Source organism: Oncorhynchus nerka, linkage group LG18 (assembly GCF_034236695.1).
Source record: "Oncorhynchus nerka isolate Pitt River linkage group LG18, Oner_Uvic_2.0, whole genome shotgun sequence".
Lineage (NCBI taxonomy): Eukaryota > Metazoa > Chordata > Actinopteri > Salmoniformes > Salmonidae > Oncorhynchus > Oncorhynchus nerka.
Genome location: NC_088413.1, coordinates 13,125,159 through 13,152,943, shown reverse-complemented (window position 1 = coordinate 13,152,943; position 27,785 = coordinate 13,125,159). Strand labels below are relative to the sequence as shown.

Genomic DNA, 27,785 nt, shown 5'->3' with positions numbered 1-27,785 from the left:
TTCACGAAGTGTTAATGATAGTAGGAGGATAAACTAACGAACATATACAAATTATCAACGTCCAACATTTTTATTAAAAGAAAATACTAATATTAAAATGGTTCAAATTAAAACAACTCAATAATAGAAATGTAATTGAACGCTATGGTGCCTGGCCTTGAATTGAAGAGGAATGGACCCCAACCCTCGTGTCAACATGGCTGGGTGGAGGAGAAATCAATATGACGAATTGATGGATCAAACCTAGTACAGGAAAGAAAAACAGAGACACAAGAAGCCAACTCCCAACTTTTATTTCTTGACCTTTCCTTTCTCCAATGCTGTCAGACCTGCCTTTTTTAGAGTGACTCGCTCAACCAAGAGAGCCTGAAGGCATAAAGACATTTTATTCAGAGACATTTAAAAAAAAAAAAAAACTCAATGCATTTTATGTTGTTCGGCCTTCTTTATGTGGTGTAAAAAAAAAGAAGCTGGCTTTCAAGAGGTCCAAAAGAAGGAAAAACACAGACTTTGTCTGAACTGGCAACCTATTCCCTACATAGTGATACATTAGACTCTGTAGGTAATGACCTGTATATGGAGTAGGGTCCCCGTTCAGATTGCAGACAAAGTTAAAAACGGGGGAAAAGTTGATTCATTTGGCATGTTAAGAGTATTGTTTATCGTTTCAGTTCTCAGGAAAGCAAAACAAACACAAAAAAACATTTGATTCACAACTATAGGGCCAAACCCGAGCTGTACTGAACTGGTCAAGCCTCCCTTTAGTGTGAATTAGGGCATCACATCAGTGTCTTCAACCCAGACAACCACAGAGTGGTGGCTATTTCTGCGTTAGGTTCATCTACACTATAGATAAGGCCGGGGGAAACACAACTCTCGTCTAAAAAGAGTTGTGTGTGTGTGTGCAGGTTTTTGTCCCGACCCTGCTCAAACAACTGAAAATGAAGCCACTACTCCTGGTCTTGAATTGATTTGTTGACCACGATTAGACTAGATTAAATTGGGTATGTTAAGAGCTGGAACAAAATCCTGCCTTCACACTACGGCCCACCAGAACCAGCGATGGCTCACTCCATAGGCTGAGCTAAGGCAATACGAGTGGTCCAGCGATGACTCACTCCATAGGCTGAGCTAAGGCAATACGAGTGGTTCAGCTGTAACAGGGAAGGGAGGAAAAAGGTATGGGGGGGGGGGTTGTATTCATTAGTGCAAATCACGCAGAATGTTTTGCAATGGGAAAAACAAACGTTTCTTATTTAGACAAGTTCAGGTCGTTGCCTGCAGAGTTCCATTCCGTTTTAGTTTCCTAGTGAATAACGACCCAAGAGACACCACCAATATGAAGGGAGGGAAAAAAAATAATCACGTAAGAAAATGATCCAAGGCCAGTTTTATAGTTGTGTTAGCTTATACTGGTTAGGGTTTGAGTGGGGACCACAGATTTGAGAACAGTCATATTGTTCCTCGTACTTGTTAAGAGGAGGCAAGGCACCACAATTATAGCAGAGCAGAACAAAGAGAATTTTCTTCCAAGAAAGTAAAAAAACTTGTGACCTGTATTTGAGAACCGATTGCCAACTAAATAACTTCCACAGTTTTTAAAAAAATCAATGAATAACACCAAAAACAGCCATACGAGCATCGATCCAAGACGGAAACCGGCAAAAAAAATTAAAAACTGTTACAACTCAAATCAAAATCAGTTAGAGCCAGTTACAGTACGTGTGATCATAACCTGTTCCCATAGTAACAGAGCAACCATCCCTTTCAGCGTAGTACAGCACCAATGACCGGTAAGCAACAGGTGACAGGTCCACCGACCTGACCCACAACAAAGTTGGGACACACATATTTTGGCAATCGTTTCAAAAACCGTTTTTTTTTCTACAGTGAAGGGAAAACATTGTAGTTGTATGCTGAACATGGGAAAAATGATTCCCTCGTGATGAACAAAAATGAAAAATAAAAAAAAACACCAACTGATAGGCTACCTAAAAATGTGACGTGTGAAACACTTAAGCTACAAAAAGAGGCTACTTTGTGAGAAAACAGACAGTGGTGAGACAGAAAACAGTCTCTTGCTAGGGATTTGTGATTTCCATTAAGTTTAGCTGTAGAGGCAAGTGACATTAATTACATATTAGCATTAGCTTCACTACTAGACTTACATTGTAGCTTAGCTTAGCGTTAGCTTAGCTTCACTAAAATAGAACTACATAGTAGCATTAGCTTAGCTTCACTCATAGAATTACATTGTAGCATTAGCCATTAGCTTAGCCAATTGAATTCCAATGAAGCTTTAGCGAATTACATTTACAGTGTAGTGGGGCTATCAGCTTAGCGACGCAAGTGATTTCTGTTTGATGCTACGGCTTCATTAGATAGATAAGAGGGGGAGCTGCTTGAAAGTGTTACAAGCTAAAAGGCAGTTGTGGCATTTTTAAAGCTCTTCGTTAAAATAAAAAAAATACTTCTGCCCAGTCCCAAACCAATCCCTAGCCCCTAGATAGCGTGCACCAGGTAAGCAAATGACCACTAGATGCACTAAGTAATCAAAAATGGCATGAATTACCCGAAGCCTAGAAGGCCACAGGGGTGATTACCATATTGTTAATACCTGTACAATCCTCTCAGATTTACACAAACGTCTACTAGGGGCCGATGTGGGAATGAGGCCGAACGGTAGTGTAAAAACCAACTTCTGCATCCCAAACGGCACTCCAATCCCTATTTTAGGATCCCCAATGGGGGGGGGGGGGGGGGCTGGTCTAAAGTAGTGCACTATTTAGGAAATCAGGTGTCATTTGAGAGACCAACGACATGATGAGACACTCCCAGGCCTTGGCTTGACGAGTGTCGACCAAACACAGTTTCAGAAAACGACAACCTTATATAAACACACAACATACAAAAAAATATATATATATATTTTTTTTGTTTCTTCTAAAAAGGTCTGGTGAGAGACTGATCAATTTAAGGCGATTGGCCAGGAAGATTTAAGGTTGCTATAGAAACTGGCTGAGATTATGGGGTGCATGTCAACCGTCTCAAAATGGCTTCCTTCCTCCCTTTACCACCAAGCCTAATTTCCTCTCCTTAATCCGGACAGGACAGAGAAGGTGGAAGAGATGGGGTAGAGAGAGAGAGAGAAAACCTACTTTCGAGTTCGCTTTCACTTGTTCAACTCTTCAGATAACTACAACCCTGACCTTTTCCAGACTTTAAAGACTTGCACCCCGAGGTCGCGTCACTCTTTCACACTAATAAAGGGAGGAATCCAGTTTAGGCGATTGAGACGCAGCCTGAATCACGTTACTCAATCTCCTCAGAGTTCTCTCTCTCTCTCTCAAATGGAGAAAAAAAACTATTTGGTAACAAAAAGTGTACTCCCGAAAATGTTATAATACAACAAAAAAACATTTGAAAATGTACCTCGGCTAAAGCTTATAAAATATAAAAATAATATTCCTTGGTCCGTAAAAATTGTTACTGTAATAAATGTTTCACCCATAAACAATAATGACGTTTCTCTGCACACGAGTGATATCTCCATCATTACCAAAGCCCTTTGTTGTGGGTCAAAAAAAATATCTAAACTTTGTAGAAAGAGTGAGTGTTGAAAATAAAAAAAGTTGTTCTCCAACAAATGTATAAAAAGGGCTCCTAGTTATTGTGTCATCCTGGAGGTGAAACCTCTCCCAGACTGAATGACCCAGGCTGCAGTGTCATGTCCACAACCGACCACACGGGGGCGCCAGAGAGAGGGGATCCCCTCCTTCCAAGGTCTGTCTCATCAGAACCTCATCTCTCTTCCTCCCTTCTCCTCCTCAACTCAACCGCTCTCTTTCCAAAGAGTCCTTGAGCGAGCGAGCGAGCGAGCTTGGTTCCAAAGCATGTCCATGAGCCTCTCACCTCCCCCACACACACACACACACTTCCCCACTGCTATGACGAAACTGACATCACCGATGAACCCGACAACAACCCAACGCTATTGGTTGACCCTCCCCCTTGACCAATCCCGTAGCCCGTCTGTCCTTCCGCCAACCCCCCTAAACCTCCCATCCCCAGACTCCCTGAGGAAGGCGAGGATGAGGACGAAGAGGAGATACTGTGAGTCTGGAGGATGGCTCCGGCAGCGCTGCAGTGAAGCCGAGGGCCTGGTTCCGGGGTATAGGTGAAGGTGAGGGCCGTGGAGTAGATGACTCCGTCGTTGCGGACCAAGGTGACGGGGACCTGGACGGGCTGACGGACCCAGCGCCACCCTTCTCTGAAGGCGGAGATGTCAGGCACCACGCAGAGCACGCTCTCTCCACACCTGGGACAGAAGGGGTTAGACAAAAAGACAGATTCACCGCGAGATCCTGCACGTTGTGGAGTCTGCGTTACCACGGAAACGGACTCGACCGCACGTCATCCGTCTTCAGCCAGTCGTTCGTTAACTTAACAACAGTTTAAAAACGGGTTAGAGGTTAGCCTCCTCTGGTCTCTCCGGATATCAGTTGTGACTGCGGTTGGTACCTCACTTTTACATTTTTTACTGCTTTTGGGTCAAGTCTGTCCTCTTAAAAATTGAGTTCATAGAAAAACAAAACAAATAAAATAACCGTTTTAATAATTGTATTTTTTAATGACATGACAGTCCTAATCCATAATGTTCAATTACACCGATTATACAGTTACCACGGTAACACGATACCTGCGTTACCATGCCAGCCGTCTCTCTGTCACTCACACAACAGCTTACCTGTACATGGTGTCAGCCTCGATATCTCCAAACCAGACTCGGAGATCTGGAGCAAAGTTCTGTCCTGTCAGCTCCAACATGGCCACATCACCTCCACCATTCAACTAGAGACAACAGAGGGGTTAGTGTGGGTCCTGTCCCCTCCACCATTCAACTAGAGACAACAGAGGGGTTAGTGTGGGTCCTGTCCCCTCCACCATTCAACTAGAGACAACAGAGGGGTTAGTGTGGGTCCTGTCCCCTCCACCATTCAACTAGAGAGACAACAGAGGGGTTAGTGTGGGTCCTGTCCCCTCCACCATTCAACTAGAGACAACAGAGGGGTTAGTGTGGGTCCTGTCCCCTCCACCATTCAACTAGAGACAACAGAGGGGTTAGTGTGGGTCCTGTCCCCTCCACCATTCAACTAGAGAGACAACAGAGGGGTTAGTGTGGGTCCTGTCCCTCCACCATTCAACTAGAGACAACAGAGGGGGTTAGTGTGGGTCCTGTCCCTCCACCATTCAACTAGAGACAACAGAGGGGTTAGTGTGGGTCCTGTCCCCTCCACCATTCAACTAGAGACAACAGAGGGGTTAGTGTGGGTCCTGTCCCCTCCACCATTCAACTAGAGAGACAACAGAGGGGTTAGTGTGGGTCCTGTCCCCTCCACCATTCAACTAGAGAGACAACAGAGGGGTTAGTGTGGGTCCTGTCCCCTCCACCATTCAACTAGAGACAACAGAGGGGTTAGTGTGGGTCCTGTCCCCTCCACCATTCAACTAGAGAGACAACAGAGGGGTTAGTGTGGGTCCTGTCCCCTCCACCATTCAACTAGAGAGACAACAGAGGGGTTAGTGTGGGTCCTGTCCCCTCCACCATTCAACTAGAGAGACAACAGAGGGGTTAGTGTGGGTCCTGTCCCCTCCACCATTCAACTAGAGACAACAGAGGGGTTAGTGTGGGTCCTGTCCCCTCCACCATTCAACTAGAGACAACAGAGGGGTTAGTGTGGGTCCTGTCCCCTCCACCATTCAACTAGAGAGACAACAGAGGGGTTAGTGTGGGTCCTGTCCCCTCCACCATTCAACTAGAGAGACAACAGAGGGGTTAGTGTGGGTCCTGTCCCCTCCACCATTCAACTAGAGAGACAACAGAGGGGTTAGTGTGGGTCCTGTCCCCTCCACCATTCAACTAGAGACAACAGAGGGGTTAGTGTGGGTCCTGTCCCCTCCACCATTCAACTAGAGACAACAGAGGGGTTAGTGTGGGTCCTGTCCCCTCCACCATTCAACTAGAGACAACAGAGGGGTTAGTGTGGGTCCTGTCCCCTCCACCATTCAACTAGAGAGACAACAGAGGGGTTAGTGTGGGTCCTGTCCCCTCCACCATTCAACTAGAGACAACAGAGGGGTTAGTGTGGGTCCTGTCCCCTCCACCATTCAACTAGAGAGACAACAGAGGGGTTAGTGTGGGTCCTGTCCCCTCCCCCATTCAACTAGAGAGACAACAGAGGGGTTAGTGTGTGTGTGTGTCTCTCAGTAGAGAATATACTGGTTTTAGGTATGTGTGTGTTTAGGTATGTAGGTATATGTTAATGTGTGTTTAGGTGTGTGTGTGTAGGTGTGTGTATAGGTGTGTGTGTACCTGCAGACTCTCCACCACAGGGACTGGTGTAACAGGACAGGGTACAGGACCCATCCCCTGGTAGAAGGTGTGTGTGTGTGGAGGTGTGTGTGTAGGTGTGTGTGTACCTGTAGACTCTCCACCACAGGGACTGGTGTAACAGGACAGGGTACAGGACCCATCCCCTGGTAGAAGGTGTGTGTGTGTAGGTGTGTGTGTGTGTAGGTGTGTGTGTACCTGTAGACTCTCCACCACAGGGACTGGTGTAACAGGACAGGGTACAGGACCCATCCCCTGGTAGAAGGTGTGTGTGTGTGAGTTGTGTGTGTGTGTGTGTGTGTAGGTGTGTGTGTACCTGTAGACTCTCCACCACAGGGACTGGTGTAACAGGACAGGGTACAGGACCCATCCCCTGGTAGAAGGTGTACTCTGCCTTGTCTGTACTGATGATGGTCCAGGAGGCTCCATCGTTTATCATCTCCTTACTGGGCTCTTTGGGGCAGGGCGTGGCCTGGGGGAGGAGATTTGCTAATTAGTCATTTACCTCCGTACTGGGCTCCTTAGGGCAGGGTGTGGCCTGGGGGAGGAGATTTGCTAATTAGTCATTTACCTCCGTACTGGGCTCCTTAGGGCAGGGTGTGGCCTGGGGGAGGAGATATGTTAATTAGTCATTTACCTCCGTACTGGGCTCCTTAGGGCAGGGTGTGGCCTGGGGGAGGAGATATGCTAATTAGTCATTTAGCACTGTACTGGTCTTTTTGGTGGCAGGGCGTGGCCTTGGGGAGGATATGTTAATTAGTCATTTAGCTCCGTACTGGTCTTTTTGGGGAAGGGCGTGGCCTGGGGGAGGAGATATGTTAGTCATTTACCTCCGTACTGGTCTTTTGGGGAAGGGCGTGGCCTGGGGGAGGAGATATGCTAATTAGTCATTTACTTCCGTACTGGTCTTTTTGGGGAAGGGCGTGGCCTGGGGGAGGAGATATGCTAATTAGTCATTTGCTTCCGTACTGGTCTTTTTGGGGGAGGAGATATGCTAATTAGTCATTTCCTTCCGTACTGGTCTTTTTGGGGGAGGAGATATGCTAATGAGTAGTTTCTCATTACTGAGGTGCCTTCAGTTGGAGTTGACGTGGGCTAAGATGCGGAACAGTTTATACTGAAAGACACGTTTCTCCAAAACGTCCTTGAACAGACTTCTCTCCTGCTTGGTGGGTGTTTTTAAAAATGGATTTCATTTATTTGACCTTTATTTAACCAAGGCAAGTCAGTTAAGAACACATTCTTATGTTCAATGACGGCCTACTAGGGAACAGTGGGTTAACTGCCTTGTTCAGGGGCAGAACGACAGATTTGTACCTTGTCAGCTCGGGGGTTTGAACTGTGGTGAGGTGTTGCTTGAAGAAATTAGTGGCGTAATTTAAAAAAGGGGAGTGGCCATGCTGACAGCATTCCCCAACCCACAACCCCTCCCCGTTTAAACAAACAGACTGGTCGTTCAGTACAACACCGCTTCAGTTCAACGTACCGAACGTCCCACAACGTACCGAACCACAACGTACCGAACGTCCCACAACGTACCGAACGTCCCACAACGTACCGAATCGTTCCACAACGTACCGAATCGTTCCACAACGTACCGAATCGTTCCACAACGTACCGAACGTCCCACAACGTACGAAACGTCCCACAACGTACCGAATCGTTCCACAACGTACCGAACGTCCCACAACGTACGGAACGTCCCACAACGTACCGAATCGTTCCACAACGTACCGAATCGTTCCACAACGTACCGAATCGTTCCACAACGTACCGAATCGTTCCACAACGTACTGAATCGTTCCACAACGTACTGAACGCAGACCTGGTCTCTTTGGGGAAGGGCATGGCCTGGGGAAGGAGATATGCAAATCTGTCATTTATCATCTCCTTACTGGTCTTTTTTGGGGGGCAGGGTGTGGGTGTATGCAAATGAGATGCAAATAACGATGCCATCTGAGCAGGGTGGAATTTCACTAGAAACCAACCAGAAGACAACTACCGAAACCAATGGTCCAATAAGAAACTCTCATTAAACAGGGAGGGAATAGATGAACTAGTGGTCCAATAAGAAACTCTCATTAAACAGGGAGGGACTAGATGAACTAGTGGTCCAATAAGAAACCCTCATTAAACAGGGAGGGACTAGATGAACTAGTGGTCCAATAAGAAACTCTGATTTTAGCTGAACAGACGGCTGGGAAAAGCTATTACCAGATACCACAAACCTGGCTCCGATCTACAAGGGGCTAGGAGTGTGTGTGTGTGTGTGTGTATAGGAGTGTGTGTGTGTGTCCATCAGTCTGTGTGTGTGTGTCCATCAGTCTGTGTGTGTGTCTGTGTGTATGTGTGTGTACCTGGAACTGAATGATTCTCTCCTGTGAGAGACAGAGGTACATTCTCTCGGTGTCTTTCAGGTAGAAGGAACACTTGTGGAGCTGAGACACTGGGTCGTCTGCATCCATCAACGCTGTCTGCTTGTCCACCTTACGGATAACCTGGGGAGGAGGTGAGAGACACCCTGATTATCAATCACATCACCTGGGGAGGAGGTGAGAGACACCCTGATTATCTATCACACATCACCTGGGGAGGAGGTGAGAGACACCCTGATTATCAATCACATCACCTGGGGAGGAGGTGAGAGACACCCTGATTATCTATCACACATCACCTGGGGAGGAGGTGAGAGACACCCTGATTATCTATCACACATCACCTGGGGAGGAGGTGAGAGACACCCTGATTATCTATCACATCACCTGGGGAGGAGGTGAGAGACACCCTGATTATCTATCACACATCACCTGGGAGGAGGTGAGAGACACCCTGATTATCTATCACACATCACCTGGGGAGGAGGTGAGAGACACCCTGATTATCTATCACACATCACCTGGGGAGGAGGTGAGACACCCTGATTATCTATCACACATCACCTGGGGAGGAGGTGAGAGACACCCTGATTATCTATCACACATCACCTGGGGAGGAGGTGAGAGACACCCTGATTATCTATCACACATCACCTGGGGAGGCGAGAGACACCCTGCTTATCACACATCACCTGGGGAGGTGAGAGACACCCTGCTTATCACACATCACCTGGGGAGGAGGTGAGAGACACCCTGCTTATCACACATCACCTAGGGAGGAGGTGAGAGACACCCTGATTATCACACATCACCTGGGGAGGAGGTGAGAGACACCCTGATTATCTATCACACATCACCTGGGGAGGAGGTGAGAGACACCCTGATTATCTATCACACATCACCTGGGGAGGAGGTGAGAGACACCCTGATTATAACACATCACCTGGGGAGGAGGTGAGAGACACCCTGATTATCACACATCACCTGGGGAGGAGGTGAGAGACACCCTGATTATCTATCACCTGGGGAGGAGGTGAGAGACACCCTGCTTATCACACATCACCTGGGGAGGAGGTGAGAGACACCCTGATTATCTATCACACATCACCTGGGGAGGTGAGAGACACCCTGATTATCACACATCACCTGGGGAGGAGGTGAGAGACACCCTGATTATCTATCACTCATCACCTGAGGAGGTGAGAGACACTCTGATTATCTATCACACATCACCTGGGGAGGAGGTGAGAGACACCCTGATTATCTATCACACATCACCTGGGGAGGAGGTGAGAGACACCCTGATTATCTATCACACATCACCTGGGGAGGTGAGAGACACCCTGATTATCACACATCACCTGGGGAGGAGGTGAGAGACACCCTGATTATCTATCACACATCACCTGGGGAGGAGGTGAGAGACACCCTGATTATCACACATCACCTGGGGAGGAGGTGAGAGACACCCTGCTTATCACATCACCTGGGGAGGAGGTGAGAGACACCCTGATTATCTATCACACATCACCTGAGAATATGTAGGAACAGGAGACAGACAGACCTGTAGGTAGAAAGGTGAATATGTAGGAACAGGAGACAGACCTGTAGGTAGAGAGGTGAATATGTAGGAACAGGAGACAGACCGACCTGTAGGTAGAGAGGTGAATATGTAGGAACAGCAGACAGACCTGTAGGTAGAGAGGTGAATATGTAGGAACAGGAGACAGACCTGTAGGTAGAGAGGTGAATATGTAGGAACAGGAGACAGACAGACCTGTAGGTAGAGAGGTGAATATGTAGGAACAGGAGACAGACAGACCTGTAGGTAGAGAGGTGAATATGTAGGAACAGGAGACAGACAGACCTGTAGGTAGAGAGGTGAATATGTAGGAACAGGAGACAGACAGACCTGTAGGTAGAGAGGTGAATATGTAGGAACAGGAGACAGACACACCTGTAGGTAGAGAGGTGAATATGTAGGAACAGCAGACAGACCTGTAGGTAGAGAGGTGAATATGTAGGAACAGCAGACAGACAGACCTGTAGGTAGAGAGGTGAATATGTAGGAACAGGAGACAGACAGACCTGTAGGTAGAGAGGTGAATATGTAGGAACAGGAGACAGACAGACCTGTAGGTAGAGAGGTGAATATGTAGGAACAGGAGACAGACCTGTAGGTAGAGAGGTGAATATGTAGGAACAGGAGACAGACCTGTAGGTAGAGAGGTGAATATGTAGGAACAGGAGACAGACCTGTAGGTAGAGAGGTGAATATGTAGGAACAGGAGACAGACCTGTAGGTAGAGAGGTGAATATGTAGGAACAGGAGAGACAGACCTGTAGGTGAATATGTAGGAACAGGATGAGGTAGGTGAATATGTAGGAACAGCAGACAGACCTGTAGGTAGAGAGGTGAATATGTAGGAACAGGAGACAGACCTGTAGGTAGAGAGGTGAATATGTAGGAACAGGAGACAGACAGACAGACCTGTAGGTAGAGAGGTGAATATGTAGGAACAGGAGACAGACCTGTAGGTAGAGAGGTGAATATGTAGGAACAGGAGACAGAGAGAGGTGAATATGTAGGAACAGACAGACAGACCTGTAGGTAGAGAGGTGAATATGTAGGAACAGGAGACAGACACACCTGTAGGTAGAGAGGTGAATATGTAGGAACAGGAGACAGACCTGTAGGTAGAGAGGTGAATATGTAGGAACAGGAGACAGACACACCTGTAGGTAGAGAGGTGAATATGTAGGAACAGGAGACAGACACACCTGTAGGTAGAGAGGTGAATATGTAGGAACAGGAGACAGACAGACCTGTAGGTAGAGAGGTGAATATGTAGGAACAGGAGACAGACACACCTGTAGGTAGAGAGGTGAATATGTAGGAACAGGAGACAGACAGGTAGAGAGGTGAATATGTAGGAACAGGAGACAGACACACCTGAATATGTAGGAACAGGAGACAGACACACCTGTAGGTAGAGAGGTGAATATGTAGGAACAGGAGACAGACACACCTGTAGGTAGAGAGGTGAATATGTAGGAACAGGAGACAGACAGACCTGTAGGTAGAGAGGTGAATATGTAGGAACAGGAGACAGACAGACCTGTAGGTAGAGAGGTGAATATGTAGGAACAGGAGACAGACAGACCTGTAGGTAGGTGAATATGTAGTAACAGGAGACAGACAGACCTGTAGGTAGAGAGGTGAATATGTAGGAACAGGAGACAGACAGACCTGTAGGTAGAGAGGTGAATATGTAGGAACAGGAGACAGACCTGTAGGTAGAGAGGTGAATATGTAGTAACAGGAGACAGACAGACCTGTAGGTAGAGAGGTGAATATGTAGGAACAGGAGACAGACAGACCTGTAGGTAGAGAGGTGAATATGTAGGAACAGCAGACAGACCTGTAGGTAGAGAGGTGAATATGTAGGAACAGCAGACAGACCTGTAGGTAGAGAGGTGAATATGTAGGAACAGGAGACAGACAGACCTGTAGGTGGAGAGGTGAATATGTAGGAACAGGAGACAGACAGACCTGTAGGTAGAGAGGTGAATATGTAGGAACAGGAGACAGACACACCTGTAGGTAGAGAGGTGAATATGTAGGAACAGGAGACAAACAGACCTGTAGGTGGAGAGGTGAATATGTAGGAACAGGAGACAGATCTGTAGGTAGAGAGGTGAATATGTAGGAACAGCAGACAGACCTGTAGGTAGAGAGGTGAGACACGTTGGTACGTACCAGTCTAGGCAGCGCCATACCAGTGACAGAACAGACCAGTTTGACTGTCTGACCATAGTGGATGTATCCATCCCTCACCGCAAACTCCTCCCCTTCCGGCTCTTCCTCCTCCACTATAGGGAGAGAGTCATAGTTACTATAACGACCCTCTATATATAGTTACTATAACGACCCTCTATATATAGTTACTATAACGACCCTCTATATGATGCTCTATATCTATATATAGTTACTATAACAACTCTATATGATGCTCTATATCTATATATAGTTACTATAACAACCCTCTATATGATGCTATACATCTTTATCTGAAGTCTTGTCTTGGTGGCATTGACTTCGACATCACCATGGCAATGCAGCATAATTAACAGAGTAACAACATGATTGGCTGAAACAGAGGAGGAGAGAGAGTTCAATAGACGGAAGACAGAGGAAGCTATTAGAGGAAAGTGAAGATATTAAGGAAATGGGGAATGAGGAGAGGGGCTGGGCCGAAGGGAAGAGAGGGGCTGGGCCGAAGGGAAGAGAGGGGCTGGGCCGAAGGGAAGAGAGGGGCTGGGCCGAAGGGAAGAGAGGGGGGCTGGGGAAGAGAGGGCTGGGCGAAGGGAAGAGAGGGGCTGGGCCGAAGGGAAGAGAGGGGCTGGGCGAAGGGAAGAGAGGGGCTGGGCCGAAGGGAAGAGAGGGGCTGGGCCGAAGGGAAGAGAGGGGCTGGGCCGAAGGGAAGAGAGGGGCTGGGCCGAAGGGAAGAGAGGGGCTGGGCCGAAGGGAAGAGAGGGGCTGGGCCGAAGGGAAGAGAGGGGCTGGGCCGAAGGGAAGAGAGGAGAGGAAACACAGAAGACAGATGAAGAGGAGGGGTAACTTACAGAGGTGTATGTAGAAGGCTCCCCACTGTTGTGAACTGGCATGGAAGTTCCCTCCCTCCACGTGTAGGTAGCGGGTACTGACGGTCTGAGAACGCAGCCGGTTAAACAGTGCAACCTTGGTCCCTGACGCTATACACACTAGAGAGAGAGGGAGAGAGTAGGGAGAGAGAGAGAGAGGGAGAGAGTAGGGAGAGAGAGAGAGTAGGGAGAGAGTAGAGAGAGAGAGATGGGAGAGAGTAGGGAGAGAGAGAGAGAGGGAGAGGGTATGGAGAGAGAGAGAAAGGAAGGGAGAGGGTAGGGAGAGGGAGAACGGAAGGGAGAGATGGGAGAGGAAAGGGAGTGAGGGAGAGGGTAGGGAGAGAGAGAGAGATGGGAGAGGGTAGGGAGTGAGGGAGAGAGAGAGAGAGAGGGAGAGATGGGAGAGAGAGAGAGAGGGAGAGATGGGAGAGAGAGAGAGAGGGAGAGAGAGAAAGGAAGGGAGAGATGGGAGAGGGTAGGGAGTGAGGGAGAGAGATGGGAGAGGAAAGGGAGTGAGGGAGAGGGTAGGGAGTGAGTAGGGAGAGAGAGAGAGAGAGAGAGATGAGAGAGGGAGAGAGAGAGAGAGAGAGAGTAGGGAGAGAGAGAGTAGGGAGAGAGAGAGAGAGGGAGAGAGGGAGAGAGAGAGAGAGAGAGAGGGAGAGAGAGAGAGAGAGAGAGTAGGGAGAGAGAGAGAGAGAGAGAGAGAGTAGGGAGAGAGAGAGAGAGAGGAGAGAGAGAGAGAGAGAGAGAGAGGGAGAGAGAGAGAGAGTAGGGAGAGAGAGAGAGGAGAGAGAGAGAGAGAGAGAGAGAGAGAGAGAGTAGGGAGAGAGAGAGAGAGTAGGGAGAGAGAGAGAGAGTAGGGAGAGAGAGAGAGAGTAGGGAGAGAGAGAGAGTAGGGAGAGAGAGAGAGTAGGGAGAGAGAGAGAGAGTAGGGAGAGAGAGAGAGAGTAGGGAGAGAGAGAGAGAGTAGGGAGAGAGAGAGAGAGTAGGGAGAGAGAGAGAGAGTAGGGAGAGAGAGAGAGAGTAGGGAGAGAGAGAGAGAGAGAGTAGGGAGAGAGAGAGTAGGGAGAGAGAGAGTAGGGAGAGAGAGAGTAGGGAGAGAGAGAGAGGAGAGATGGGAGAGAGAGAGGGAGAGATGGGAGAGAGAGAGGGAGAGATGGGAGAGAGAGAGAGAGAGAGAGGAAGGGAGAGATGGGAGGGTAGGGAGTGAGGGAGAGAGAAAGGAAGGGAGAGATGGGAGAGGGTAGGGAGTGAGTGAGAGGGTAGGGAGTGAGTAGGGAGTGAGTAGGGAGAGAGAGAGGGAGAGATGGGAGAGGGTAGGGAGAGAGAGAAAGGAGAGAGTAGGGAGAGAGAGAAGGGAGAGAGAGAGAGAGGGAGAGAGTAGGGAGAGAGAGAAGGGAGAGAGAGAGAGAGATGGGAGAGGGTAGGGAGAGAGTAGGGAGTGAGGGAGAGGGTAGGGAGTGAGGGAGAGGGTAGGGAGTGAGGTAGAGGGTAGGGAGTGAGGGAAAGGGTAGGGAGTGAGGGAAAGGGTAGGGAGTGAGGGAGAGGGTAGGGAGTGAGGGAGAGAGTAGGGAGTGAGGGAGAGGGTAGGGAGTGAGGGAGAGAGTAGGGAGTGAGGGAGAGGGTAGGGAGTGAGGGAGAGAGTAGGGAGGGAGAAGGTTAGATATGCATTCATGAAGAGATCATGAAAGAGACACTTTGAAGTTGATCATTGTCAAATGAAAACAGCAGAGTTACAACACAGCTCGTAAAAAAAGACCTTTGTCCCGAAACCACTCAGGAAAACCGAACCACTGCGCATCAAGCGTGTGTGTGTGTGTGTGTGTGTTCATACTCAGTCAGTTCTATGGAACCGTAAATCTTCTCTAAATGTGGTGAGAGCATCCTGTGTGTGTGTGGTGAGAGCATCCTGTGTGTGGTGAGAGCATCCTGTGTATGAGAGAGAGACGGATGGTTCCAAATACTATTTAAAAATGTCAATTCCGTTCACATGCACTTAAAGCATTCAGATATATTTTTTTATTTGAAATTAAAAGTAGTTGAATGTTAATGTATAAAAACATAAAAAAAACAGGTATTTGAAAATCCTCTCAAATTATTGGACTTCTACAAATAACCATTCAAATTCTAACCAAATAAAATGACTTGTTTTGGGCTCCCTATTCCCTATGTAGTGCACTACTTTAGATCATAGCCCTATAGAACCCTATTCCCTATGTAGTGCACTACTTTAGACCAGAGCCCTATAGAACCCTATTCCCTATGTAGTGCACTACTTTAGATCATAGCCATATAGAACCCTATTCCCTATGTAGTGCACTACTTTAGATCATAGCCCTATAGAACCCTATTCCCTATGTAGTGCACTACTTTAGATCATAGCCCTATAGAACCCTATTCCCTATGTAGTGCACTACTTTAGACCAGAGCCCTATAGAACCCTATTCCCTATGTAGTGCACTACTTTAGATCATAGCCCTATAGAACCCTATTCCCTATGTAGTGCACTACTTTAGATCATAGCCCTATAGAACCCTATTCCCTATGTAGTGCACTACTTTAGATCATAGCCCTATAGAACCCTATTCCCTATGTAGTGCACTACTTTAGACCAGAGCCCTATAGAACCCTATTCCCTATGTAGTGCACTACTTTAGACCAGAGCCCTATAGAACCCTATTCCCTATGTAGTGCACTACTTTAGATCATAGCCATATAGAACCCTATTCCCTATGTAGTGCACTACTTTAGACCAGAGCCCTATAGAACCCTATTCCCTATGTAGTGCACTACTTTAGATCATAGCCCTATAGAACCATATTCCCTATGTAGTGCACTACTTTAGACCAGAGCCCTATAGAACCCTATTCCCTATGTAGTGCACTACTTTAGATCATAGCCATATAGAACCCTATTCCCTATGTAGTGCACTACTTTAGACCAGAGCCCTATAGAACCCTATTCCCTATGTAGTGCACTACTTTAGATCATAGCCCTATAGAACCCTATTCCCTATGTAGTGCACTACTTTAGACCAGAGCCCTATAGAACCCTATTCCCTATGTAGTGCACTACTTTAGATCATAGCCATATAGAACCCTATTCCCTATGTAGTGCACTACTTTAGACCAGAGCCCTATAGAACCCTATTCCCTATGTAGTGCACTACTTTAGACCAGAGCCCTATAGAACCCTATTCCCTATGTAGTGCACTACTTTAGACCAGAGCCCTATAGAACCCTATTCCCTATGTAGTGCACTACTTTAGATCATAGCCATATAGAACCCTATTCCCTATGTAGTGCACTACTTTAGACCAGAGCCCTATAGAACCCTATTCCCTATGTAGTGCACTACTTTAGATCATAGCCATATAGAACCCTATTCCCTATGTAGTGCACTACTTTAGACCAGAGCCCTATAGAACCCTATTCCCTATGTAGTGCACTACTTTAGACCAGAGCCCTATAGAACCCTATCCCCTATGTAGTGCACTACTTTAGACCAGAGCCCTATAGAACCCTATTCCCTATGTAGTGCACTACTTTAGACCAGAGCCCTATAGAACCCTATTCCCTATGTAGTGCACTACTTTAGACCAGAGCCCTATAGAAACCTATTCCCTATGTAGTGCACTACTTTAGATCATAGCCATATAGAACCCTATTCCCTATGTAGTGCACTACTTTAGACCAGAGCCCTATAGAACCCTATTCCCTACGTAGTGCACTACTTTAGACCAGAGCCCTATAGAACCCTATTCCCTATGTAGTGCACTACTTTAGACCAGAGCCCTATAGAACCCTATTCCCTATGTAGTGCACTACTTTAGACCAGAGCCCTATAGAAACCTATTCCCTATGTAGTGCACTACTTTAGATCATAGCCATATAGAACCCTATTCCCTATGTAGTGCACTACTTTAGATCATAGCCCTATAGAACCCTATTCCCTATGTAGTGCACTACTTTAGACCAGAGCCCTATAGAAACCTATTCCCTATGTAGTGCACTACTTTAGATCATAGCCCTATAGAACCCTATTCCCTATGTAGTGCACTACTTTAGATCATAGCCATATAGAACCCTATTCCCTATGTAGTGCACTACTTTAGACCAGAGCCCTATAGAACCCTATTCCCTATGTAGTGTACTACTTTAGATCATAGCCCTATAGAACCCTATTCCCTATGTAGTGCACTACTTTAGACCAGAGCCCTATAGAACCCTATTCCCTATGTAGTGCACTACTTTAGACCAGACCCCTATAGAACTCTATTCCCTATGTAGTGCACTACTTTAGACCAGAGCCCTATTCCCTATGTAGTGCACTACTTTAGACCAGAGCCCTATTCCCTATGTAGTGCACTACTTTAGACCAGAGCCCTATTCCCCATGTAGTGCACTACTTTAGACCAGAGCCCTATTCCCCATGTAGTGCACTACTTTAGACCAGAGCCCTATTCCCTATGTAGTGCACTACTTTAGACCAGAGCCCTATAGAACCCTATTCCCTATGTAGTGCACTACTTTAGACCAGAGCCCTATAGAACCCTATAAAAACAACAAAAACAGAAAAAACTATTTTATAATATCTGATACTCTAATACACATTTATTATCCATTACTGTGGAGATGTGTGTGTGTGTGTGTGGTCCTAGTCATGCGTGTTCCCTCTCCATACTCACGGTCAGCGTTCTTCAGAGACTGTTTCTTCTTGGACGGTTTAGAGATAACTTTGATCCTCTTACTAAGGAAGACTCCTATGTCTGTACTGTTACCATAGAACATCTTGACTGACAGCATGAAGTGTTTCCTCTTGTCACTGTCACTGATGTATAGAGTCTTAGCTGTGCAGAAGTCCTGGAGGGGGGGGAGAAGGAGAGGAGGGAGAGAGAGAAGGAGAGGAGAGAGAGAGAGAGAGAGGAGAGGAGGGAGAAGAGAGAGAGAGAGAGAGAGAGAGAGGAGAGGAGGGAGAGAGAAGGAGAGGAGGGAGAGAGAAGGAGAGGAGGGAGAGAGAAGGAGAGGAGGGAGAGAGAAGGAGAGAGAAGGAGAGGAGGGAGAGAGAAGGAGAGGAGGGAGAGAGAAGGAGAGGAGGGAGAGAGAAGGAGAGGAGGGAGAGAGAAGGAGAGGAGGGAGAGAGAAGGAGAGGAGGGAGAGAGAAGGAGAGGAGGGAGAGAGAGAGGAGAGGAGGGAGAGAGAGAGGAGAGGAGGAGAGGAGGGAGAGAGAGGGAGAGGAGGGAGAAGGAGAGAGAAGGAGAGAAGGAGAGGAGGAGAGGAGGGAGAGAAGGAGAGGAGGGAGAGAGCGAGAGAGAAGTATTTTGCGAGAAGAGAAGTTATTTGAGTGTGGAAACACAGGATTTTCAGTCATGCAGAAGTTCTGTGGGGAAAGACTGAGGGAGGTGTTTCACTGTTCTGCCTGTGTGTGTGTGTGTGTGTGTGTGTGTGTGTGTGTGTGTGTGTGTGTGTGTGTACACACTGTTTTACCCTTGAAGACATTCTGGGGAGAGAAAATGAGGAAATGTGGGTTTCATGTCAGCGTGTCTGTGTGTGTCAGTGTGTGTGTGTGTGTCAGTGTGACTCTCTCTGTGTGTGTGTGTCAGTGTGACTCTCCCTCTGTGTGTGTGTGTGTGTGTGTGTCGGTGTGACTCTCCCTCTGTGTGTGTCAGTGTGTGTGTGTGTGTCAGTGTGACTCTCTCTGTGTGTGTGTGTCAGTGTGACTCTCCCTCTGTGTGTGTGTGTGTGTGTGTTGTCAGTGTGTGTGTGTGTGTGTCAGTGTGACTCTCCCTCTGTGTGTTTGTGTGTGTGTGTGTCGGTGTGACTCTCCCTCTGTGTGTGTGTGTGTGTGTGTGTTGTCCCTTACCTTCCCCTCGATGTTGAGCTGCTGCATCTCCTGGTCACTGTTTCCTATCCCTATAAAGGCACAGGGCTGAGCCTCCTGCTCTGAACAGCCCTCTCTCTCCATCTCCTCCGTCTTCTTCTTCCAGCCACAGCCCATCAGATAGATACAAGGAGGAGGGCAGAAGAACCTACAGGACAGATCAGCCCATCAGATAGATACAAGGAGGAGGGCAGAAGAACCTACAGGACAGATCAACCCATCAGATAGATACAAGGAGGAGGGCAGAAGAACCTACAGGACAGACAGATCAGCCCATCAGATAGATACAAGGAGGAGGGCAGAAGAACCTATAGGACAGACAGATCAGCCCATCAGATAGATACAAGGAGGAGGGCAGAAGAACCTATAGGACAGACAGATCAGCCCATCAGATAGATACAAGGAGGAGGGCAGAAGAACCTATAGGACAGACAGATCAGCCCATCAGATAGATACAAGGAGGAGGGCAGAAGAACCTATAGGACAGACAGATCAGCCCATCAGATAGATACAAGGAGGGGGGCAGAAGAACCTACAGGACAGACAGATCAGCCCATCAGATAGATACAAGGAGGGGGGCAGAAGAACCTATAGGACAGACAGATCAGCCCATCAGATAGATACAAGGAGGAGGGCGGAAGAACCTACAGGACAGATCAGCCCATCAGATAGATACAAGGAGGGGGGCAGAAGAACCTACAGGACAGATCAGCCCATCAGATAGATACAAGGAGGGGGGCAGAAGAACCTACAGGACAGATCAGCCCATCAGATAGATACAAGGAGGAGGGCAGAAGAACCTACAGGACAGATCAGCCCATCAGATAGATACAAGGAGGGGGCAGAAGAACCTACAGGACAGATCAGCCCATCAGATAGATACAAGGAGGGGGGGGCTACAGGACAGGACAGATCAGCCCATCAGATAGATACAAGGAGGGTGGCAGAAGAACCTACAGGACAGATCAGCCCATCAGATAGATACAAGGAGGGGGCAGAAGAACCTACAGGACAGATCAGCCCATCAGATAGATACAAGGAGGGGGGCAGAAGAACCTACAGGACAGACAGATCAGCCCATCAGATAGATACAAGGAGGGGGGGGGCTACAGGACAGACAGATCAGCCCATCAGATAGATACAAGGAGGAGGGCAGAAGAACCTACAGGACAGATCAACCCATCAGATAGATACAAGGAGGGGGGGACCTACAGGACAGATCAGCCCATCAGATAGATACAAGGAGGAGGGCAGAAGAACCTACAGGACAGACAGATCAGCCCATCAGATATATACAAGGAGGGGGGCAGAAGAACATATAGGACAGACAGATCAGCCCATCAGATAGATACAAGGAGGGAGGGGGGGGACCTAAAGGACAGACAGATCAGCCCATCAGATAGATACAAGGAGGAGGGCAGAAGAACCTACAGGACAGACCGATCAGCCCATCAGATAGATACAAGGAGGAGGGCAGAAGAACCTATAGGACAGACCGATCAGCCCATCAGATATATACAAGGAGGGGGGGGGGCTATAGGACAGACAGATCAGCCCATCAGGTAGATACACACACTATCAACTACAGAGACACCATGAATACACACACACACACACACACACACACACACAGTATCCACTACAGAGACACCATGAATACACACACTATCAACTACAGAGACACCATGAATACACACACACACACAGTATCCACTACAAAGACACCATTAATACACACACACAGTATCCACTAAAGACACCATGAATACACACACACAGTATCCACTAGAGACACCATGAATACACACACACAGTATCCACTAGAGACACCATGAATACACACACACAGTATCCACTACAGAGACACCATGAATACACACACACAGTATCCACTACAGAGACACCATGAATACACACACACAGTATCCACTAGAGACACCATGAATACACACACAGTATCCACTAGAGACCATGAATACACACACACAGTATCCACTAGAGACACCATGAATAGACACACACAGTATCCACTACAGAGAAACCATGAATACACACACACAGTATCCACTACAGAGACACCATGAATACACACACACAGTATCCACTACAGAGACACCATGAATACACACACACAGTATCCACTACAGAGACACCATGAATACACACACACAGTATCCACTAGAGACACCATGAATACACACACACAGTATCCACTAGAGAGACACCATGAATACACACACACAGTATCCACGAGAGACACCATGAATACACACACACAGTATCCACTAGAGACACCATGAATACACACACACTATCCACTACAGAGACATCATGAATACACACACACAGTATCCACTACAGAGACACCATGAATACACACACACAGTATCCACTACAGAGACACCATGAATACACACACACAGTATCCACTACAGAGACACCATGAATACACACACACACTATCCACTACAGAGACACCATGAATACACACACACACACATTATCCACTACAGAGACACCATGAATACACACACACAGTATCCACTAGAGAGACACCATGAATACACACACACAGTATCCACTAGAGACACCATGAATACACACACACAGTATCCACTAGAGAGACACCATGAATACACACACACAGTATCCACTACAGAGACATCATGAATACACACACACAGTATACACTAGAGAGACACCATGAATACACACACACACTATCCACTACAGAGACACCATGAATACACACACACACACATTATCCACTACAGAGACACCATGAATACACACACACAGTATCCACTAGAGACACCATGAATACACACACACAGTATCCACTACAGAGACATCATGAACACACACACACACACACACACACACACAGTATCCACTAGAGAGACACCATGAATACACACACACAGTATCCACTAGAGACACCATGAATACACACACACACACACACACACACACACACACACACACACACACACACACACACACACACACAGTATCCACTAGAGACACCATGAATACACACACACAGTATCCACTAGAGACACCATGAATACACACAGTATCCACTAGAGACACCATGAATACACACACACAGTATCCACTAGAGACACCATGAATACCGTTCTCTCTCTCTCTCATACAGAGACACCATGAATACCGTTCTCTCTCTCTCTCTCATACAGAGACACCATGAATACCGTTCTCTCTCTCACACAGAGACACCATGAATACCGTTCTCTCTCTCTCACACAGAGACATCATGAATACCGTTCTCTCTCATACAGAGACACCATGAATACCGTTCTCTCTCTCTCATACAGAGACACCATGAATACCGTTCTCTCTCTCTCACACAGAGACACCATGAATACCGTTCTCTCTCTCACACAGAGACACCATGAATACCGTTCTCTCTCTCTCTCATACAGAGACACCATGAATACCGTTCTCTCTCTCACACAGAGACACCATGAATACCGTTCTCTCTCTCTCATACAGAGACACCATGAATACCGTTCTCTCTCTCTCTCATACAGAGACACCATGAATACCGTTCTCTCTCTCATACAGAGACACCATGAATACCGTTCTCTCTCCCTCATACAGAGACACCATGAATACCGTTCTCTCTCTCATACAGAGACACCATGAATACCGTTCTCTCTCTCATACAGAGACACCATGAATACCGTTCTCTCTCTCACACAGAGACACCATGAATACCGTTCTCTCTCTCTCTCTCATAAAGAGACACCATGAATACCGTTCTCTCTCTCTCCCATACAGAGACACCATGAATACCGTTCTCTCTCTCATACAGAGACACCATGAATACCGTTCTCTCTCTCTCATACAGAGACACCATGAATACCGTTCTCTCTCTCTCATACAGAGACACCATGAATACCGTTCTCTCTCTCCCATACAGAGACACCATGAATACCGTTCTCTCTCTCTCACACAGAGACATCATGAATACCGTTCTCTCTCTCTCACACAGAGACACCATGAATACCGTTCTCTCTCATACAGAGACACCCTGAATGAATACCGTTCTCTCTCTCATACAGAGACACCATGAATACTGTTCTCTCTCCCATACAGAGACACCATGAATACCGTTCTTTCTCTCATACAGAGACACCATGAATACCGTTCTCTCTCTCTCTCATACAGAGACACCATGAATACCGTTCTCTCTCTCTCACACAGAGACACCCTGAATGAATACCGTTCTCTCTCTCTCTCATACAGAGACACCCTGAATGAATACCGTTCTCTCTCTCACACAGAGACACCATGAATACCGTTCTCTCTCTCTCACACAGAGACACCATGAATACCGTTCTCTCTCTCATACAGAGACACTGTGAATAACTACAGACCTCTTCTCGTTGCCGTAAGACTTCTGTGCCACTTTAGCGTGTAGTATGAGTAAGGTCTGGTCTCCCCTCTCCTTCAGGTAGTTTCTCATGGCCTCTCTATAGGGGGAAAAACACACAACGTTCAGACAACATTTACTGAACACAATCAAACAACAATGTACTGTCGACAACGTCACACAGATGCACCAGGGGTACAGAGCTACATAGAGGCACCGGGGTACAGAGCTACATAGAGGGACCAGGGGTACAGAGCTACATAGAGGGACCGGGGTACAGAGCCACATAGAGGCACCGGGGTACAGAGCTACACAGAGGGACCAGGGGTACAGAGTCACATAGAGGGACCAGGGGTACAGAGCTACATAGAGGGACCAGGGGTACAGAGCTAAACAGAGGGACCAGGGGTACAGAGCTACACAGAGGGACCAGGGGTACAGAGCTACACAGAGGGACCAGGGGTACAGAGCTACACAGAGGGACCAGGGGTACAGAGCTACACAGAGGGACCAGGGGTACAGAGCCACATAGAGGGACCAGGGGTACAGAGCCACATAGAGGGACCAGGGGTACAGAGCTACACAGAGGGACCAGGGGTACAGAGCCACACAGATGCACCAGGGGTACAGAGCTACATAGAGGCACCGGGGTACAGAGCTACATAGAGGGACCAGGGGTACAGAGCTACATAGAGGGACCGGGGTACAGAGCCACATAGAGGCACCGGGGTACAGAGCTACACAGAGGGACCAGGGGTACAGAGTCACATAGAGGGACCAGGGGTACAGAGCTACACAGAGGGACCAGGGGTACAGAGCTACACAGAGGGACCAGGGGTACAGAGCTACACAGAGGGACCAGGGGTACAGAGCTACACAGAGGGACCAGGGGTACAGAGCTACACAGAGGGACCAGGGGTACAGAGCCACAGAGGGACCAGGGGTACAGAGCCACATAGAGGGACCAGGGGTACAGAGCTACACAGAGGGACCAGGGGTACAGAGCCACACAGAGGGACCAGGGGTACAGAGCCACACAGAGGGACCAGGGGTACAGAGCTACACAGAGGGACCAGGGGTACAGAGCTACACAGAGGGACCAGGGGTACAGAGCTACACAGAGGGACCAGGGGTACAGAGCTACACAGAGGGACCAGGGGTACAGAGCTACACAGAGGGACCAGGGGTACAGAGCTACACAGAGGGACCAGGGGTACAGAGCTACACAGAGGGACCAGGGGTACAGAGCTACCAGGGGTACAGAGCTACACAGAGGGACCAGGGGTACAGAGCTACACAGAGGGACCAGGGGTACAGAGCCACATAGAGGGACCAGGGGTACAGAGCTACACAGAGGGACCAGGGGTACAGAGCAACACAGAGGGACCAGGGGTACAGAGCTACACAGAGGGACCAGGGGTACAGAGCCACACAGAGGGACCAGGGGTACAGAGCTACATAGAGGGACCAGGGGTACAGAGCTACACAGAGGGACCAGGGGTACAGAGCTACACAGAGGGACCAGGGGTACAGAGCTACATAGAGGGACCAGGGGTACAGAGCTACACAGAGGGACCAGGGGTACAGAGCCACACAGAGGGACCGGGGGTACAGAGCCACACAGAGGGACCAGGGGTACAGAGCTACACAGAGGGACCAGGGGTACAGAGCCACACAGAGGGACCAGGGGTACAGAGCTACACAGAGGGACCAGGGGTACAGAGCCACATAGAGGGACCAGGGGTACAGAGCTACACAGAGGGACCAGGGGTACAGAGCTACACAGAGGGACCAGGGGTACAGAGCTACACAGAGGGACCAGGGGTACAGAGCCACACAGAGGGACCAGGGGTACAGAGCTACACAGAGGGACCAGGGGTACAGAGCTACACAGAGGCACCGGGGTACAGAGCCACACAGAGGCACCGGGGTACAGAGCCACACAGAGGCACCGGGGTACAGAGCCACACAGAGGCACCGGGGTACAGAGCCACAGAGGCACCGGGGTACAGAGCCACACAGAGGCACCGGGGTACAGAGCCACACAGAGGCACCGGGGTACAGAGCCACACAGAGGCACCGGGGTACAGAGCCACACAGAGGCACCGGGGTACAGAGCTACACAGAGGCACCGGGGTACAGAGCTACACAGAGGCACCGGGGTACAGAGCTACACAGAGGCACCGGGGTACAGAGCCACACAGAGGCACCGGGGTACAGAGCTACACAGAGGCACCGGGGTACAGAGCTACACAGAGGCACAGGGGTACAGAGCCACACAGAGGCACCGGGGGTACAGAGCCACATAGAGGCACCGAGGTACAGCTCTACAGAGGCACCAGGGGTACAGAGCCACATAGAGGCACCGGGGTACAGCTCTACAGAGGCACCGGGGTACAGAGCCACATAGAGGCACCGGGGTACAGCTCTACAGAGGCACCAGGGGTACAGAGCCACATAGAGGCACTGAGGTACAGCTCTACAGAGGCACCGGGGTACAGAGCCACATAGAGGCACCGGGGTACAGCTCTACAGAGGCACCAGGGGTACAGAGCCACATAGAGGCACCGGGGTACAGCTCTACAGAGGCACCGGGGTACAGAGCCACATAGAGGCACCGGGGTACAGCTCTACAGAGGCACCGGGGTACAGAGCCACATAGAGGCACCGGGGTACAGCTCTACAGAGGCACCAGGGGTACAGAGCCACATAGAGGCACCGGGGTACAGAGCCACAGAGGCACCGGGGTACAGCTCTACAGAGGCACCAGGGGTACAGAGCCACATAGAGGCACCGGGGTACAGAGCCACATAGAGGCACCGGGGTACAGAGCCACATAGAGGCACCGGGGTACAGAGCCACATAGAGGCACCGGGGTACAGAGCCACATAGAGGCACCGGGGTACAGAGCCACATAGAGGCACCGGGGTACAGAGCCACATAGAGGCACCGGGGTACAGAGCCACATAGAGGCACCAGGGGTACAGAGGCACCGGGGTACAGAGCCACACAGAGGCACCGGGGTACAGAGCCACACAGAGGCACCAGGGGTACAGAGTTCTATGTATCTATACATAACTGACTTGCCTGGTTAAATAAAATAAATAAATGCTCTTAGACACTTGCAGTATGAATGGTGTGCCTTCAAAGAAACGGGTGTAAAATAAATCTTATGGCAAAGTGGAAGAAATTAATGTGGATAAGTGGTTCTACACCTTAGTAATAGAAACGCTGTGGAGGTGGAAGCTAGACGTTTCTCACGTTTAAATGAGACTGACGAGTTATGAAACGTGTGGTGGGAACGTTTCCTTACCTCGTCAGGCGCTGCGGTGGAGCTTGCTCACCAAACTTCCTGTTTAAGAAAACAAAACAAGGTACTTTTCTATCAGCTCCACATTATACTAGATAAAGTTACATCATGAAGTTGTCACAATTCTAGCAATCTGAAAACATCATGACTATTAACAGGTGAGTGTTACCATGAAAAAAAAACACTATACTAAACAGTATATTTGAATTATGCTGCAGGTGGCATAGTGAACGATTCAAATCAGTGAAGTTAAAAACTAACTTTGTTGCCAGTTTTTTGTCGGACAAATGCGACTAATATACTGTCTTTGTTACTTTACATGATAGGCAACATTGAACAAATATAAAAACATTGTTTAATTGAACTCAGCATATACATAATGGCCAGGTGATCTGGCCATAAAATGTAGCTAAAATAAGTAAACTAGTTAGGTATATTATTACTGGCGGATAAAAAGAGGTAGATAGTTGGCTAGCTTTTCGTTGTGGCTAGCTAACACCGCACTAACATTGACACAAAAGTAGCAATAAGTGCGCGACGCCAATTTAATAAAGCACTTTCAAAGCTATCTGGTAAACAAAAACGAGTGTAACAAAGTGGTTAGGAAACTCAAGTTACCCAAAAACAAATTAAGTTAACTTTTTAAACGGTTCTTTCCTTCATATATATATTTTTTTGTTGCTCTGAATTTCAACACTTACCCCGTCACAACGGGCGCCATTTTCCACTGGAACTTCTAAAGTCCCAACAATCGCGAGATCTCAAATCCATTCCCACCGCCGCTGG

At 48.2% G+C, this 27,785-nt stretch overlaps 1 pseudogene; it reads right to left on the bottom strand.

Moving 5' to 3' along the window:
• Positions 1-277: 277 nt before the first annotated feature.
• LOC115119375 (recombining binding protein suppressor of hairless-like) lies at positions 278-27,785 on the bottom strand (annotated as a pseudogene).